At 40.6% G+C, this 6,000-nt stretch overlaps 1 protein-coding gene across 2 annotated transcripts in view; it reads left to right on the top strand.

Annotated features, from left to right (window-relative positions):
* Positions 1-809: 809 nt before the first annotated feature.
* Positions 810-6,000, top strand: part of atp8b1 (ATPase phospholipid transporting 8B1) — a 163,235-nt gene continuing 158,044 nt past the window's right edge. The window contains exon 1 of one of the 2 annotated variants that reach the window (XM_073064143.1): positions 810-1,041. The gene's annotated coding sequence lies outside the window, so the exon portion shown is untranslated. Of the gene's footprint in view, positions 1,059-6,000 lie in introns of both variants that reach the window. The other variant, XM_073064142.1, reaches the window with a different exon arrangement.

Below are 6,000 nucleotides of genomic sequence, written 5' to 3'. Positions count from 1 at the left end.
CCCAGCAGGAAGTGATAGGCAGGTGGGGAGAGGGAAGAGGCTAGAGTGAGGAATAGAAGAAGATGGGGGGGGGGGGGAGAGGGAATAGATTTTTTAACCAGGAAGGAGAAATCAATATTTGTGCCTTCAAGTTGGAGACTACCCAGACTGAATATAAGGTGTGGCTCCTCCACTCTGAGGATGGCTTCATCTTGGCACTACTCCAATTATTGAGGGGCTTCCTCACCCAACCCACCCCCTCTCTCCTCAGCAGCAGAAGCACCCTACACTGTGGTCCTTCCCACACTTCTCTGGCAATTAGCATCCTTTGAGAATACAGTCTCAGCCCACAACTTCCTACAAGCCAGTTGTCTCAAATTTATAAACAGGGGCCATTGGTTTCCTAGCAACAACACCTGAACACCACCTTTTCAAGCAAAACTAGGAAAAGGTCATATGGTTGAAGAAAAGCTTGATTTTTACATGTAACCAAATCTCAGCACTCCTTGTTATCTGAGTCTTTCCCACGTAATTGTTTATGATTACCTGCAGGCAATTTAACTTCCAAATGCTAAAAACTGCAGCTGTTCACACCCTTTGTTTTCAGCCCTGCTCTCAGGAAAGAATTTTTGGCCATAGGTATTACTACTCTTTAAAGCTTTACCACTCCAGCACTGTAACAAATGCACTAATTAATTCGCAGTTGTAATCCTAGAACTTTCAAATGAAACTTTAGTAATCGGAGTACAGAGGAAACAAAAGTGGTGATGTTTCTGCCTCCACCTGGAGTCACGTGACTTCGGTCCCATCCCAGCTTTAACGAAGTAGGAAGTGCTTTTTTTGTGTGTTTCGTTGGGTATCGAGGTGACACAAGTATTTGTTTGTGCTGTGGAAGAGAGCAAAAGAAGGGGGAGAAAAGCTGAAGAACTTGTTTGGCAAGCTGCTTACATTAAATCAGCCAGTATCTTACAAGCAGTTTTTTTCAGGTGGAGCACAGAACGTGCATATTACAATCCTGAAGAGTGGGAGAGGACATTTTAACTTGTAGGGAGTCTGCTAAAGGTACCTAAATTGATTTTGTAAGTATATTTTATGGTCTATAAAAGGTATTTTATGTTTAACAAGTAAGCTTTTGATTTAGAACTTTATGTTGTAAAGAAGCTGAGAGAGTTGGTGATGACTATTAAGATTTGAAGTAAGACTTGTTATTTCCATGCCTGACAAAATGTACTGTGACAGCTTACATTATTTTCTTAAATACCTATGTGATTTAACACATACTGTACCTCTACAAGTTTAAAAAAAAATTGTGCTTGAGATGTGTACACAACAGTGTCTTTAATGTTAAATTGCTGAAATAATTTTCATTGGATGTCTGTCCAACAAAATTTGGCACTAACTCACACAATGTGTTGGGGAAGACGCCAAAATTTGCTCAAAATTGGTTTTGGCAGTGTTTTAAAGGAAATCAAAGAGAATTGGGGTCTAGGGGAAATTTTTCAGTGTTTAAAGCCTCAAGAGCTGACTGTATAATTACTGTAAGAAGAGAAATTGGGGGATGAAAATTAGGTCAGAACTGGAGATTGCCTAGATGGTTCCAGAGCTCTGGGAGATTATTCATAGAGGTATGAGGCTATACAAGATTTGAAACAAAGGATGTTAACAATGTGGGTAATGCTTAAATGTGAATTGATGAAGGTAGCCGTGCAGAGTAATGATTGCAAATGACTTTATTGTGACTTAAGATAACAATAGGTCCTGGGATGAAAAATGTGAAGTTTAGTAGCTCAGTGGATTTGTTTTGCCAGTGCTCATCAATTTACAAGAACATTTGTGACTTGAGTAGATGTCAAGTTAAAGTTTATCTGCCAGCAGATAGCTAATGAGTATTTATGAACTTGAAATGTGCGATTTAGATCAAAAGGAATACTTAGCCTTTGAACAAATATCTACTTATTTTGCCTATTTGACTTTTTTGATGCCATGATTGTGTACTTTTTTAAACTGGTAGTGTTTTGTGTAGGTCTAGAGTTGACCCCTATAGACACTTATACTACTTTTTGTGGTTTTGTAGATAACCTGTGAGGAAACAATTTTCTTCTTAAAAATCTTGTGCTTTGTAAGAGAGAATTTTGTAAATTCGGTTGTTTAACATCTTTTCCTGCACGCAACTGTAAAAGTGAAATAATTGTTACTTCAGATCCGATGCAGCATATTTATAAAAAGCACAAGATAATGAAAACAATAATAAAAAACACCAATAAATATAAGAACATAAAATAGCCAATATAAATTGAATTGAAGTCTATAAAGTGACTCTAGGTATAGGAGATAATTATTTATTGAGATACAGTGTGGAATAGACCTTTCTGGCCCTTTGAGCCATGCCAGCCAGCAAAACCCCAACTTTTATCCAAGCCTAATTACTGGACAATTTACAATGACCAATTAAACTACCGGTATGTTTTTGGACAATGGGAGGAAACCAGGGCATGCGAAAGAAACCCATGATGTCAGAGGGAAATCGTGCAAACTCCTTACAGAGGGAATTGAACCCTGCTTGTCTGTACTGTAAAGCATTGTGATAACCACTTTGCTACCATGCCACCCCTCAACTGAGTATCTGTACATAAGATGGCTCTGACAAGAGATGATAAAGTAGTGGTGGTGGTGGGTTGGTGGGTGGAGTGTTGATCAGCCTTATTGCTGGGGGAATGTAACTGTTTTTGAGTCTGGTAGTGGATGCTACATAGCCTCCTCCCTGATAAGAGTGGGATCCAGTCTGTGAGCAGGGTGGATGGGAACCTTGGTGATGTTACTGACAGTATTGTCAACTATATGAATTAATTACTGACACGTATTTCTTCAGCAGTCATTCCAGATTTTATGCCAGTTCTGTAAGTTCTAAGGTGGTTTGTGAGACCAATATGCTATGTGCAGTTGGCAGGAAGTGTTTTTCTTTTCACATGGTAGGCATCTCTCTGACACAGTGGTGTCAAGAAAACAACCTCTCCCTCAACGTCGCAAAAACAGAGGACATGGTTGTGGATTACAGGAGAAATGGAGACGGGCTAACCCCTATTGACATCAATGGATCTGGGGTTGAGAGGGTAAACAGATTTAAGTTCCTCGGCATCTACATCACCGAGGACCTCGTGGTCTGTACACACCAGCCGTGTGGTGAAAAAGGCACAACGGTGTCCCTTTCACCTCAGACAGTTGAGGAAGTTTGTTATAGGCCCACAAATCCTAAAAGCTTTCTACAGGGGCACAATTGAGAGCATCCTGACTGGCTGCATCACTGCCTGGTATGGGAACTGTACCTCCCTTAATCACAGGAATCTGCAGAGAGTGGTGTGGACAGCCCAGCACATCTGTAGTTGTGAACTTCCAATGATTCAGGACATTTGCAAGGACAAGTGTGTAAGAAGGCCCTGTAGATTGGGACCCAAGCCATCCCAACCACAATCAATTCCAGCTGCTACCATCCCGGAAGCAGGACCCCAGCATAAAAGCCAGGACCAACAGGCTCCGGGACAGCTTCTTCCACCAGGCCATCAGACTGATGAACTCACGCTGATTTGAGTGTATTCTGTATTACATTGACTGTTCTATTTATTATAAATTACTATGATTGCACATTTAGATGGAGATGTAACGTAAAGATTTTTACTCCTCATGTATGTGAAGGATGTAAGAAATAAAGTCAATTCAATTTATTCAAACACTTTATTCCAAGCTTCGACTCCATATGTAGTTACCAGAGAGAATAATTTGATTCATTTATTATGTGCCATGTCATATGATGTGGGTGATCATTGTCCTTTCATGACCATAATTGCTCTTGGGAAATTTTTCTATGGAAGTAGTTTCCCATTGCTGCCTTCTGAGTAATGTTTTTACAAGATGGGTGACCCCAGCCATTATCAGTATTCTTCAGAGACTGCCTGCCTGGTGTCAGTGGTTGTATAACCAGGACTTGTGATACGCATTTGGATGCATTGTGGCACATTAGCTAGGCACCTTTGGACCACAGAGCCACGAGGTGAATTATTACAGCACTACTTTATTATATCAAATGTATTTCATTCAAAATCTATAAAAGTAGAGGGGCAATGTTCATGGGTTCAATGTCCATTCAGATATTGGATGGCAGATGGAGAAGATAATTCTCTATTAATTGACTGATGCTGCTGTCTCTGAACAGAACATTGCAACCCTTCTGAAAATTCCACGCTTGTACCTATCCTTGAGATTTGGGTTTGAGTAAGGGGAGGTGACAACTCTTTTCAAAGTTCAACAAGTTCAAAGTTAATTTATTACCAAAGTATGTATACTATATACAACTTTGAGATTTGTCTCCTTACAGGCAGTCACAAAACAAAGATACCCAGTAGAACCCATTTAAAAAAGAGGCTGTCACTCAAAGTGTGGATAAAAATAGATTGTGCAATCAATAAAAGTTATCAGATAACATCCAGAACTAAAGTTCACGAAAGCCAGTCATCCCTGTTCTCATTAAACATCTGATGATGCAACTCCACAGACAAATTTCAGAATATTAAGTTGGTGATGAATAAACTGATTGGGTTCTTAAGCCAGAGCTATGCATGACTGTTTATGGGTGTTTCTACAAAACGAATTAGCTGGGGTCACTGGTTGAAGTGCTATTTAATTAAAAGTTACTTGGCGTGAGCTTTCTCGTATCTAATCTACTGGTAATAAGGGATCAGCTGAACAAACTAAGAATAGTTTCTGCTTGCCACTGTGATAGTTTTTTAAGTCTCCTACCCTGCACAGCAAAATGCTGTTTGATGATAACTATTATCCAGAGGGATCCAGTGTGGATAACTTCACTCATATCAACACTAAACTGATTCTATAACCTATGCACTCGCTTTCAATGACTTCATGTTCATGGTTTTATCTCTCTAATGTCTGTCTGTCTCATAGCTATCTTCAGTATCCAATATCTCCTCAAACTCCTAATGAAGCATAACCACTAGAGTGCCTTTTTGTGATAACATTAAAGGGTTGGGACCAGGATAGATTGTCCAAGATGTTGACATCCAGGAACTTAAAACTGATCACCCTTTCCACCACTGACCTCTCAATGAGAACTGGTGTGTTCTCTCCCGGCTTTCCCTTCTTGCAGTCCATAATCAATTCCTTGGTTTTACTGATGTTCACATCTTATTCTCGTATGCCTTATTGAGTGTCATTCATGATGACACTGCCAATAGTGTCAACATCAGCATATTTATAGATGGCATTTGCGTTGTGCTTGTCTAACTCAATCATGAGTTTTGGAAGAGTAGATCAGTGGGGTAAGCACGTACAGTTGAGGTGCACCTGTGTTGAATGTCAGTGAGGAGGAAATGTTATAACCAATCCTAGTGACTGTGGTCTCCCGATGAGGAAACGGAGGTTCCAGTTCCAGAAGGTGCTAACACAGGCCAAGGTTCATTATGAAGTGAGGTGATTAATGCTGAGTGGATGATGCTGTTGAATGCCGAGCTGTAATAAACAGCAACCAGAAGAATGATTTGCTTGTGTCTCAGTTCTCTCGAGCAGAGTGGAGAGCCAATAAGATTGCACCCAGTGTAGACCTTTTAGGTAAGATGGCGACCTGTTTAGAAGCAGCAACTCTTTATCTCTCGGTGTAAGAGTTCATCCACATCCTGTATGTCTTTTTTTATGATTGGAAAACACTGCTGGCTCTTAAATGTACTGTGCACAGCAATTCCATCTTGCTAGTGAGCCGTTGGACTGCAGAGGAGCTCCACAGCTTGGGCTTATTGTGTATGACCTTGCCTGCTTCAGACCTCTGTGAGTGATGCTGCAGGAAGAGGGTGCAAGGGAAATAAAAGGGGGAAACGTGCTGGAACAACTGAGCTCAAAGCCCTTCAGGACGCTCACCCCTCGTTCTTACAGACAAATATCTGCTCACTTGAAAATAAACTGGACTACCTGCTCCTGAGACTGAACCAGTGAGAGAGAAACATCTGTGCACTCTTTCTC

The sequence above is a fragment of the Hemitrygon akajei genome, chromosome 13, assembly GCF_048418815.1.
Source record: "Hemitrygon akajei chromosome 13, sHemAka1.3, whole genome shotgun sequence".
NCBI classification, from domain to species: domain Eukaryota; kingdom Metazoa; phylum Chordata; class Chondrichthyes; order Myliobatiformes; family Dasyatidae; genus Hemitrygon; species Hemitrygon akajei.
Note: the sequence above shows the minus strand (reverse complement) of the source record. Positions and strands in the feature narration are given on the sequence as shown.